This window comes from Bos mutus, chromosome 5 (assembly GCF_027580195.1).
Source record: "Bos mutus isolate GX-2022 chromosome 5, NWIPB_WYAK_1.1, whole genome shotgun sequence".
In the NCBI taxonomy this organism is placed as follows: domain Eukaryota; kingdom Metazoa; phylum Chordata; class Mammalia; order Artiodactyla; family Bovidae; genus Bos; species Bos mutus.
This window is the reverse complement of record NC_091621.1, coordinates 3,219,028-3,232,136: the sequence shown is the minus strand read 5'-3', so window position 1 is coordinate 3,232,136 and position 13,109 is coordinate 3,219,028. Positions and strand designations below refer to the sequence as shown.

General features: G+C 42.3%; 1 protein-coding gene across 2 annotated transcripts in view; it reads right to left on the bottom strand.

Moving 5' to 3' along the window:
• BPIFC (BPI fold containing family C) overlaps window positions 1–12,939 on the bottom strand; it is a 57,265-nt gene extending 44,326 nt beyond the window's left edge. The window contains exons 1-4 of one of the 2 annotated variants that reach the window (XM_070370205.1): window positions 9,536–12,939; window positions 8,549–9,144; window positions 8,363–8,405; window positions 856–990 (exon numbers count right to left, since the gene is read on the bottom strand). The gene's annotated coding sequence lies outside the window, so the exon portion shown is untranslated. Of the gene's footprint in view, window positions 1–855; window positions 8,406–8,548; window positions 9,145–9,535 lie in introns of both variants that reach the window. The other variant, XM_070370206.1, reaches the window with a different exon arrangement.
• Between the last annotated feature and the right edge of the window lie 170 nt (window positions 12,940–13,109).

Here is a 13,109-nt window from a genome sequence, read left to right as displayed (position 1 = left end):
GCACACACACACATCCTGAGAAATTATTATGCCTACTTTACCAGAAAGCTTCAGAATTCCAGTGTATTAAAAAAAGGTGTTAAGTTGTATTGAATTGGAAGAGGAAGACTTTTCCTTTCTGGGAGAGTAAGCTGGTTTCCCTCGGTCAGGCTGCCTGTACTGAATGTTGCCACTACTGCCAAGGATACCTTTTGGACTTTCGGTGGATCAGATTCATTCTGAAAGCATCTTGATAACCAGGCCAACCTAGTTACCATCTTTATCTTTCAGGGTAGGATCACAGAAAGTATCTCTAACTATCAGCTTGTTTTTCAGATTTTTAATGACTTTCACTCCCAGCATTCCTCTAAAGTCAGTTTAGGTGGGTTCATCTATTTTGGAACTTGGTATCTATAGTCTCTAAACCCCATTCCCCATGTTTTAATCATTGCACTTTAGATGGCCAGGAATCTGATTACATGAAGCATCAAAGGTCTTAAGTTTACAATTTAAGATGGGGTGATCCACTGTTCTGGTTTACCCAGGACACAGGATTTTCAGTACTAAAACCAGGTCAGTTCAGGAAAACTAGGAAGAACAACAGGCATGTTTGCTTGGCATTGTCTGTACTTCTGATAGCTTTTAAATTTCTCATCTAGCACAGCTCCAGTTATAGGTACCTGTTTAACTTCAGTTTTCTTAGGAGTAAAGTGGGAATAAAAATAGCATCTACTTTAAAAGGTACTGGTGAAAAAAAGATGTTGATAGCTGTCTTAGTCTGTTCAGGCTGCTATAACTAAGTTTCACAAGCCAGTCTAAGCTCAGCTAAATGTATAAGCTAAGACATAGCTTATAAACAACAAATTTGTTGCTTACTGTTCTGGAAATGAGAAGTCCACAATCAAGGAGCCAGCATAGTTATGTCTTGATTAGGACTCTGTTGCTCAGCAGGATCCAGGTCACTGTTGTGGTTTAAGATCTGGTTCACAGCTAGATTCTTTTGGCTGTATTCTCACAGGGTGGAAAGAGTTAAGAATAGTGTTGGAGCCTCTTTTAGAAGAAATGAATTCCCTAAGTGCTACCTACTAATAACATCACCTTTTGGGTTAAGATTTCAGCATATGAATTTTGGAGGGACACAAACATTCAGACCATAGCAGTATCCTAAGTGACCTAGGAGAACGTTTGAACTGTAAAATGCTGAAAAATTTTTGTGCTGTAAAGTGCTTTTGAATTGTAAAGTGCTGTAAAATCTTTATTCATTGGTATGTGGTCAGTCATATCAATGGTGATAGGAGCCTGAAGATACTCTCTTCATAGAATCAGTTATTGCCAGTTATCATAGACTAGTTCATTCATTAAATCCACAAATATTGGACACCTACTATGTACAAGTTCCTTTCAGTAAAACAGACAGAATTCATGTCCACATGGAATTTAAATTCTAGTGGATGGAGATGCAAAACAAACAGGCAAACAAGACAAACCAAAATGTGTAGACTGTGATGTGCTAGGGAGGAAATAAAGGAAAGTAGTTGATTGTGGAGCGGGGCTGGGGGGGTGTGGTCTTGTAATTGGCAAGGTGATGCAACTGAGGGGAGAAGTGCTTCCTCTGTTAGGACGGCTCAGGAAGGCTTCTCAGAGGAGGTGTATCTGAGTTGAGATCTGATCATTAGAAGCCAGACCAAAAAAGCCCTGAAGGGATTGGGTGGAGGGAATAGCCAAGGTGGGCCGGTGTGTCTGGAATGCAGTAAGGGCAGAAATGATGATATTAAACATCTAAATGGCTACATCAGGTGGGTAGTTGGAGTTCCCAGGAGAGGTCGACTAGAAATATGAATTTCCGAGTCATTATCCTTGAGATGGAATTAAATCTGTAGAAGTGGTGAGGTCATCCGAGGCAGTTCCCCATGGTACATGTCCTACAGGAGGAGGATGGGGTCATTTCAGGTGCTACACAGATAAACACGTGAAATTGTATTGTATTGTATTTATTTTAGTGTACTATAAAAAGCCAAGAACCAGACATGGAAGAAGATGAATGACATAATACATTATATGGGGAATAGTTTATCAAGCACCTGTGAATATTTCTTTCCTTCCCTCTGAATCTTCCCTCGGAGGCAGCACTGCTGTCTCTCTTCCTCCATCCCCCTTCTCTCTCTCTGATCTCTCTCTCCCCCACCTCCCCAGCAGCTTCTGCCTCTACCTCCACCTCCTGCTTCCCCCACCCCCAATCCCATCTTTCCCATCCTCATTCCTTGTTTCTGTCAGGGAGACTTAGACCTTGATTAGCCTCCTATTTGCATCGTCAGACCCATTAACCAGCTGCATAAGAATCTGCTCCACTTAAAAGCAAGCTGAAGACTGTAAAATACAAATAATTGTATATTTTCTGATGCAAATACTAATTTTTATTTTTGGCACAAAATACTGAAACTCTAACCCAAGTCAGTGTTGTGAATCCTGGGATTTTGGGCACAGGATTTGGAGAGAAGTCTTGGGAAGTGTGGCCTGGATGAAGGAGAGGAGACAGGATGTGAAATGGGTGGAGGAGGAACCCCATCCTGCAGTCCTTGTGGTTCTGGCCTCACACAGACTTGCCCTGCCCACCCCAACTCTGGGAACTTGGGCAATTTACTTATTTCCTTTGGGTCTCAGAGAATCTTCTATAAAAGTGGTTATCACATTTACTTTGAAAGTCATTATGAGAATTAAACTAAGTGAGATAGCATATGTTAAGTTTTTCCTTCACTGTCAATAATTTAGATGCCCTATTACTTGTATTTTCTCTATTATTTTCAATTAATAATTTAAAAGATGTTTTAAACAAGTTTTACTTTGAAGTACTGTACAGAGTTTAATGTTCATGATATTTATATTTATTTTGTATGTTTATCCTCTATTAGGAAATTAATAAAATTTCCCCTTTAGATAGCTTCCCCTTTTAAACAAATTTATATACACTTTAAGAATTGGGTTTATTTATGAAGTAAATAATAGTACAGCTCATGCATGATGTGGAATAATTTTGGAAAAACAGCCTCAGATACTTGGAGTTTAAGACACGAAGATAAAAGAGAGTACAGCTGGTCTGTTTTTGTTTTATTTGTAAAGGGTATTAGACATTACCTCAAGCCTTCCTTTCTGTTGGAAGAATCATTTTCTAGTAATTTGCAAAATTCATCATTAAAAACAACAAAAGCCAGCAACATGATATCCAGATATCCAGTTTCATTATTTATTTTAGTCTTCCAGATTTAACTAAGGATTTGCTGGGAATTCCTACTTATCCAGCCTACCTATGATGACAACTGAGAATGCAAGACTAATTTGGTTGGTTTTCAGTCGATAAGTAATGTCTAACTCTTTGCAATCCCAGGGACTGCATCATGTCAGGTTCCTCCATCCTCCACTGTCTCTCAGATAGTCCACTGAGTCAGTGATGCTATCTAACCATCTCATTCTGTCGTGCCTTTCTCCTCCTGCCTTCTAACTTTCCTAGCATCAGGGTCTTTTCCAACTAGTTGGCTCTTTGCATCAGATGGCCAAAATATTGGAGCTTCAGCTTCAGTATCAGTCCTTCCAATGAATATGCAGGATTGATTTCCTTTAGGATTGACTGGTTTGATCTTCTTGCAGTTCAAGGGACTCTCAAGGGTTTTCTCCAACCCCACAGTTCGAAAGGATCAATTCTTCAGTGTTCAGCTCTCTTTATGGTCCAACTGTCACATCTGTACATGACTACTGGAAAAACCATAGTTTTTACCATATGGAATTTTGTTGGCAAAGTGATGTTTTTGCTTTTTTAATATGTTGTCTAGGTTTTCATAGCTTTCCTTCCAAGGAGCAAAAGTCCTTTAATTTCATAGCTGCAGTCACCATCCACAGTGATTTGGGAACCCAAGAAAATAAAAACTGTCACTGCTTCCACTTTTTCTCCTTCTATTTGTCATGAAGTGATGGGACTGGATGCCGTATTTTAGTTTTTTGAATACTGAGTTTCAAGCCAGCTTTTTCACTCTCCTTTCACCTTCATCAAGAGGCTCTTCAGTTCTTCTTCACCTTCTTCCATTAGAGTGGTGTCATCTGAGTATCTGAGGTTGTTGATATTTCTCCTGGAAATCTTCATTCCAGCTTGTGATTCATCCAGCCTGGCATTTGGCATGATGTACTCTGCATATAAGTTAAATAAGCAAGGTGACAATATACAGCCTGGTCGTACTCTTTTCCCAATTTTGAACCAGTCCATTATTCTATGTCTGATTCTAATTGTTGCTTCTTGACCTGCATACAGGTTTCTCAGGAGACAGGTAAGGTGGTCTGGTAGTCCCATCTCTTTAAGAATGTTCCACAGTTGTTTTGATCCACCCAGTTAAAGGCTTTAATGTAGTCAATGAAGCAGAAGTATATGCTTTTCTGGAATTCCCTTGCTTTTTCTATGACCCAGCAGATGTTAGGAATTTGATCTCTGGTTCCTGTGCCTTTTCTAAACCCAGTTTATACATATGAAAGTCCTCAGTTCACATACTGCTGAAGCCTAGCTTGAAGGATTTTGAGCATAACCTTGTTAGCATGTGAAATGAGTGCAATTGTGCGGTAGTTTGACATTCTTTGGCACTGCCCTTCTTTGGGATTTGCAGAAGGAAATGGCAACCCACTCCAGTACTCTTGCCTGGAAAATTCCATGGATGGAGGAGCCTGGTGGGCTACAGTCCATGGGGTCGAAAAGAGTTGGACACGACTGAGGGACTTCACTTTCACTTTTCACTTTTCTTTGGGATTGGACTGAAAACTGAAATTTTCCAGTCCTGTGACTACTGCTGAGTTTTTTAATTTGCTGGCATATTGAGTTCAGCACTTTAACAGCAACATCTTTTAGGATTTTTAATAACACAGGAATTCTGGAATTCTGTCACCTCCACTAGCTTTGTTCATAGTAATGCTTCCTAAGGCCCATTTGACTTCACACTCTAGGATGTGTGGCTCTAGGTGAATGAACACACCACTGTGGTTATCCGGGTCATTAAGACTTTTCTTACATAGCTCTTCTGTGCATTCTTGCCACTTCTTCTTAATCTCTTCTGTTTCTGTTAGGTCCTTACCATTTCTGTTCTCTATTGTGCCCATCCTTGCATGAAATCTTCCCTTGACATCTCTAATTTTCTTGAAGAGATTGTTAGTCTTTTCCATTCTTCTGTTTCTTTGCATTCATTTAAGGAGACCTTCTTATCTCTCCTTGCTATTTTCTGGAACTCTGCATTCAGTTGGGTGTATGTTTTCCTTTCTCCCTTGCCTTTTGCTTCTCTCTTTCCTCAGCTATTTGTAAAGCATCCTCAGACAACCACTTTGCCTTTCTCTATTTCTTTTTCTTTGGGATGGTTTTGGTCACTGCCTACTGTTATTTCACTTATTAATGGCTGACAGTATATTAGTCTCTGCAGATCAAGAGAGACTTTAATTAACACTCCAAAAGAAAAATAAAAATCAACTAGCTAGAATCTTCATTAAAGAAAGGTGTCCAAAAAAGAGAAAGATGTCAGATATAAGAGTGGACCATCCTAGCTCTTGGTTTCTAGAATGTCCGGGCTATTCCCATACAGAAAGAAGTTATTTGAATATAAGACTGTTTTTGAGCTTGGAAACAAATTATGTTATATTTTGTAGGAGACAAAAGTGGGAGGAAACAGGGATTCTTTGTGTGTGTTGGCGGGGGTGGGGATGAACCAGATAAAGCAGTTTTAGGACAAAGGACACTTTGACTTCCCCATTCCCCAACATTTTGTGTTGGTAAAATCTGGTTAAAAGGAAACCCTGAAGAGCGACATAAGAGGTAGAGAAAAATGAGAGTTAACATTTATTGAATGCTTGGTACTCTATGGGGCTTCCCAGGTGATAATAGTGGTAAAGAACCTGCCTGCTAATGCAGGAGACATAAGAGACATGAGTTCTATTCCTAGGTTGGGACAATCCCTTGGAGGAGGGCATGGGAACCCAGTCCAGTATTCTTGCCTGGAGAATCCCATGGACAGAGGAGCCTGGCAGGCTGCAGGCCGTCGGGTCGCACAGAGTCGGATACGACTGAAGCAAATAAGCATGCACATACAGGCACCATTTATATATGAACTCATTAAATTCCCACCAAAGCTATTTGAGGTAATAATATTATCTCCATTTTATAGACGAGGAGACTGAGAGTTTAAGTAATTTTGCCTAGTCTTAGGCATCACAGCTAGTTTGTGGAGCCAGGATTCAGGACCCAGGTGTTCTGCTTTTGGGAGTCTCTGAACCACTATGGTTAAGTTTACTTCTGTGGTTAAGTTGCATCTGGGAGGCTCTTAACCCCTGTGCTAAGCTGCCTTTTTTAGGAAGGTCACAAAAGGACAAGCCATAGTCTAGCGGATGTGGAAGGTAAGGAGAGGATGCTGTTGCTAGGCAGCACATCTGGTTTTTTGAGCTGCTAATTGAATCTGTGTGAGTAACACAGATATATGTGTTTGTTTGAAATTGCTAGTTTACTTCTAACCAGAGGAAGCTGCCTGGAATTAGCGTGGCTCTGGAAGGGCTAGGGAGACATCTAGCAGAACCACCCAATTGCCTGAGAGCACATCTCCCTCCCTTCCCAGCTCAGTCCCAGGCCACATTCCCCTGTTGACCATGTGATAACATTTCTGGGTGGACACTGATGATTGACTCAGACATGGTCTCTCCCACCAATCACACTTTGGAATGGTTTATGGCAGTGACTTCCTGCTGGTTTTGAAAAATAAACAAACCCACTCACCCAATAACCCTTACTTATTGTTTATTTAAAAGGGAGTTACTTTTTATTTTTATTTTTGCAGTTCAAAATGAATTTAACTTCATGCTAAAATTTAAATGTACATTCATATAACTCTTTAAATATTTATTATTTTTTGGTCACACTGCACAGCATGTGAGATCTTAGCTCCCTGACCAGGGATTGACTCAGCACATCCTGCATTGGAAGTGCAGAGTCTTAACAACTGGTCTGCCAGGAAAGTCTTGTAATTCATATAAGTTTTATGAGACACTCTAAAGGGTGAGAACTATCAATATGTAGATTAAAGCTCAAGATTCAGGAAAATGGATTAGATTTGTAAGGAAATATCGAAACTAAGGCCAACCAGACTTTTTCTTGTAGAGACAGAATGCAGATCTTACTTTTCCAATAAATATATCAAGACCTCTGAGATAAGCATGGATATCCTTATGTCATATTTTGAATCTTGCTTAACCAGCCCTCACATTGGAGGTGGGGGCTGAGTGTTGTTGAAGATGGATAAGACCTGCCTTTTCCCCCTGAGAAACTCACAGCCTCAGACTAGAGAAAGCCTGGTACACAAATAATTGCACTACAATGGGATGGACAACATTAAAAAGGATGTTCCAAGTGCTTCTGGAGCAAAAGGAAGGGGCAACACACTTTGCTTAAAAGGAGGATAGGAAAGGTATTCTAGGTACCACAATCAGCATGTGTAAAAGCTCAGAGGCAAACTGACTTCGTGGGAGACGGGGTCAAGGGAAGTGGAGGAGGCTTTTTGGAATAGGGCAGTGTGGGTATTCTTTAGGGGTCACTGGGCAGATAGAAGAAAGGGGTTTCTACCTAGATTATAAAGGGTTTTTGTTAAGCACAGAAATTTGAGTTATGTCCAGAAAACTAAAGGAAACTCAAGAAAACAAACAGCCCAATTAGAAGTGGGCAGAAGATCTGAACAGATATCCTCACTGCTGCTGCTGCTGCTGCTAAGTTGCTTCAGTCGTGTCCGACTCTGTGCAACCCCAGAAACGGCAGCCCACCAGGCTCCCCCGTCCCTGGGATTCTCCAGGCAAGAACATACCCTCACTAGAGAAGATATATAGATGGCATATAAGCATATAAAAAGATGCTCAGCATTGTCATTGGAAACTGCAGATTAAAACAGTGAGATACAACTATGCACCTTTTAGGACGGCTAAGATGAAAAAAGCAAACAATTGTCAATACAAACTGATGGTGAGAATACAAAGCAATAGGAAGTCTCATTCATTGCCGATGGGAATGAAACATGTTTTCCACTTTGGAAAAGTTTGGCACTTATAAAACTAAACCTAGAAGAAAAAAGAAATGACTCTATGGTGGAGAAGCCATGTGGTCAGAATGTAACACCAAACGTCATCTTGATATGATGAGTGTGCTTTACCTCAATGGTCTTCTTCCTAGAAACACATTACCTCAGTCATGGTGTTTTCATAAGAAGATACCAGACAAATTGTCATTGATGGACACTCTTCCAGATAGCTGATTAGTAATCCTCAAAACTGTCAAGGTCATAAAAAACAAGGAAAATCTAAGAAAGCATCACAAATGAGAGGAGCTTACGAGGCACGACCACTAAATGTAAGGTGACACCCTGGACAGGATCCTGGAACAGAAAGAATGAGAAAAAATAGAAGAGGAAAAAAATGAGAAATCTGAATAAAGTATGAATTTTAGTTAATAGATATCTATACTGGTCCATTAATTGTGACAAATCTATTATACTAATCTAAGATGTTAATAACTCACTCCAGTACTCTTGCCTGAAAAATCCCATGGACAGAGGAGCCTGGTAGACTGCAGTCCACGGGGTCTCGAAGAGTCGGACACGACTGAGCGACTTCACTTTCACTTTTCACTTTCACGCATTGGAGAAGGAAATGGCAACCCACTCCAGTGTTCTTGCCTGGAGAATCCCAGGGACGGGGGAGCCTGGTGGGCTGCTGTCTCAGGGGTCACACAGAGTTGGACACAACTGAAGAGACTTAGCAGCAGCAGCAGCAAGATGTTAATAAAAGGAAAATTGGGTAAGTCTTCAAAATAATTCTATAAATCTAAAACTGTTCTGAAATAAAAAATTTATTTAAAAAAAGCCTAGAATGTAAAAGAATGTCTATATGTGTATAACTAAGTCACTTTGCTGTACAGCAGAGGTGACACAGTATTGTAAATCAACTATACTCCAAAAAAAAAAAAGCTTACAGGGAGCCAATGAATGAATTCCCATGGAATAGTGACATCATCCTTTTGTAATATTCTATAAAATGGCCCATTTTAAAAAATGTAAATTTCGGAACTCTTTGAAAACTGCAGTGACTGTTTCTTGCAGGCATTAAGGTGATGTCCTGCAAAAGAGAAAAACAAATTCTCAGTGAGGAAGATAGTTGAGAGAAGGGGTATATAATATTCTCATGGACTTTTGAGGTTTTGGAGGATTGTCCTCTAGAGTACTGTACATCTTGGTTGTGCCCTGGAGGTGCTCTGGTTGTGCCCTGGTGCTCTGTAGGCCCCTCCTACACTCCTGTGGTTGGATTACTTCCAGTGATTACACTCTATTGTGCAAAGGATTGAGGCAAAGATCTCATGTGGATTAGTTTGCTGTTGTTGTCTTAAGAAATCAGCACAAGCTTCATAGATTAGAACAAAAACCAAAAGGTATCATCTCACTGAATCTTTACAGCATACTCATTTGATATATTTTTGTTACTATTTTCATTTTTACAGACAGTAACTTACCTAGGTTTATAAAATAGTAAGAGGCAGACTGTGGTACGTAGTCTCCAAAGATGGACACCATATTAGCCTCACACTTCTTTCTTCAAGAACATTATTTCAGAGAGAAATAAACTTATATCCTGCTTCAGTTCAGTTCAGTTCAGTCGCTCAGTCGTGTCCGACTCTCTGTGACCCCATGAATTGCAGCACGCCAGGCCTCCCTGTCCATCACAAACTCCCGGAGTTCACTCAGACTCACGTCCATCGAGTCAGTGATGCCATCCAGCCATCTCATCCTCTGTCATCCCCTTCTTCTCCTGCCCCCAATCCCTCCCAGCATCAGTCTTTTCCAATGAATCAACTCTTTGCACGAGGTGGCCAAAGTACTGGAGTTTCAGCCTTAGCATCATTCCTTCCAAAGAAATCCCAGGGCTGATTTCCTTCAGAATGGACTGGTTGGATCTCCCTGCAGTCCAAGGCACTCTCAAGAGTCTTCTCCAACACCACAGTTCAAAAGCATCAATTCTTCAGCACTCAGCTTTCTTCACATTCCAAGTCTCACATCCATACACGATCACTGGAAAAACCATAGCCTTGACTAGACGGACCTTTGTTGGCAAAGTAATATCCTGCTTAGGTCACTATGATTTCAGACCTCTGTTCAAGTAGCTGAAGCTATACCCTGATTTGCTGTTTTTCAGTCTCTAAGTTGTGTCTGACTCTTTGCAACCTCGTGGACTGCAGCACTCCAGGCTTTCCTGTCCTTCACTATCTCCTGGAGTTTGCTCAAATTCATATCCACAGTCTCTAAACATAGCCATTTCTCAGGTTCTATAATTTCTACCTCTGACACGTCTTCCCAGACCATCCCACTGTTTCCATTCCCACTGTCATTCCAACCCACTGGAATCGGCTGGTCTAACTTAGCTGGTCTCTAATCCAGTGGTTTCCAAGGCAATTTTCCTCCTAGGGGATATTTGGCAGAGTTTGGAGACATCTTTGGTTCTCACAACTGAGGGAGGGGGGTTCTCTTGGCATTCTGCAGATAGGGATCAGGGATACTGCTAAATAGCAGTATCTACAAGGTATAAGATATAATAGTTCTGCACAACAAAGGCTTGTGAGGCCCAAGTGTCAGCAGTGCAGAACTTGAGAAACCCTGATCTCACCCATACTCTACCAGGGACAGATTCATATCTCAGATCTGACCCATCTGTCAGACTCACAGCCTCCTGTCATCTTTTGAACTGCCTTCCTCCATTTGAGGAAATTAAAATATTGTAAGTCTTGCTTCCCCAAGGAAAGAGATCAGACTCTAAATTCCAGTCTCCTCCAGTCGGGAGTTTCCCTCAGTTTCCAGGCCTCAGTTTCCCTCAAGCAGACACATCCCAGATACATTGAAGTTTCAATTTCAAAGTGAGTGAGGTGAGGATATAGGTTCTTCTGGAAGCTTGGCATTTCGTTGGTGTAAAATCATGTGGCATTTAGAGGTGGCAGCCATTCTCCAGCAGTTCCTGGCAGCGGTGACAGCAGCTTCCATCCAGGATGGGGTGGGGTGGCTACCAGTCAAGACAGTTTCCTCATCAGGCCAGTTCTTCAGTGTGGTTCTGAGCATCCTCCTAGAAGCTTAACCTGGAGTCACTTCTTCAGGCCATCCCAGAATCCCAAAACTATCCATTATCCTTTTCATTTGCTGCCTTTCTGTTTGGTCAGAGTCAGTCTCTATTCCTTAGAGCTAAGAACTCTGATAGATGGAGCCTCCCTTGCTTAAAACTCTTCAGTGGCTTCCTATGCGTTCTAGGATGTGTCCCAAATCCTTTGCTTAGCTTGAGGCTCTTCTTTATCTGGGATATACCCACTCTGTCCACATTGAGCCAGTGTCCACTCTGGCCACATCAAGCCACCCTGGCACTGTCATCCTTCCTTCCTCAATTTCATATCGCTTGCCACTCAAGAACCTTCCTGGCCAACCACCCTTGCCTATGTACCCCAGTCCCCAGGATTGTTCTTATCTCCATCATAAACAAGACACTTTTTACACTCTACCACAAAAGTTGATTCACTTCTCTGTAAGCTCTGCATGGGTAGGAACTTGTCTTCTCAGGACCTAGGATACTCCGGCACAAAGGAGGTGATCAGTATATATTTATCGAGTGAATGAGGGTCAGAATGTGGACCAGTGCTGCCACCTATTGGAAGAAATGTTATTCAACTCTTTTTTTAGGATTTGGAAAAAGGCTATCTTTACAAGGATGAAAAGCGACAATACTCTTTTCCTCATCTAAGTGATCATCGTCATTATTGCCAGGCCCTCTGTGGTAGCTAGACTTCCAGATGGACCCCAGTGATCCCTGTCTATTGGTATTCATGCCTTCGGGTTGATTCTCCCACACTGAAGTCTTGGTTGAACGAGTGAAGTGATGGTATGTGACTTCTGAGATGAGATCATAAAAGACACTGTGGCTTCTGCCTTGGTCTCTCTGGGATCACTGGCTCTGAGGGAAGTGAGGGACACTGACACCATGCCCTTGGGACACTCAAGCGGCCCAATGGGGAGGCCCACGGCGTGAAAAACTAAGGCGTCAACAGAAAAAACCAAGGTCAACAGTCATGCGATTGAGATCCTCCAGCCCGAGTCAAGATTTCAGATAACTGCAGGTCAAGGCTGCTTGACCTACATCTTGACTGTAATCTCACAAGAGACCAAGACAGAACCAAACAGCCAAGTCATGACCAAGTTTTCGATCTACAGAACCTGTGTGAAAAATGTCAGTTGTCCTAAGCGGTTAAGCTTTGGGGTGATTATTAGGCAGCGACAGGTTGCCAATATACTCTCCGACATAGATCACCGGCTACAATGTTTTTTTTTTTTTTTTAAATAAATATTTATTTGGCCGCCCTGGGTCTGGGCCGCATGTGGAATCTAGTTCCCTTACCATGGATTGAACCGGGCCCCCGTTTTGGGAGCGCGGAGTCTTAGCCACTGGCCCACCAGGAAGTCCCTACAAATTGTTTTAAGTTTGCTGTAACGTGGGAAACTATAAGAATCTGGGTTCAACCTAAGGTGCTGATGGGTGCGAACGGTGCTGGAGCCACGGAGGAACTGGAGTAAGAACCAGGACACCTGACCTTGCGGAGTGGCGAGTAATTTGATCTGTAGCATCCCTTTCCGGAGAAGGCAATGGCACCCCACTCCAGTACTCTTGAGTGGAAAATCCCATGGACGAAAGAGCCTGGTAGGCTGCAGTCCATGGGGTCGCGAAGAGTCGGACACGACTGAGCGACTTCACTTTCACTTTCATGCATTGGAGAAGGAAATGGCAACCCACTCCAGTGTTCTTGCCTGGAGAATCCCAGGGACGGGAGAGCCTGGTGGGCTGCCGTCTCAGGGGTCGCACAGAGTCGGACACGACTGAAGCGACTTATCAGCAGTAGCAGCAGCAGTATCCCTTCCAGCGTTAACGTTCTCTAGGAAAGGCGGAGACAAGTGACACCATTGCTCGAGCGCCGCGACCCCGGCGCTCCGCGGCAGCCTCCACGCCTGCGCAGAACTCATAGCGCGCTCTCAGGTGGCGCCGTTGCGCGCCGAGTCATC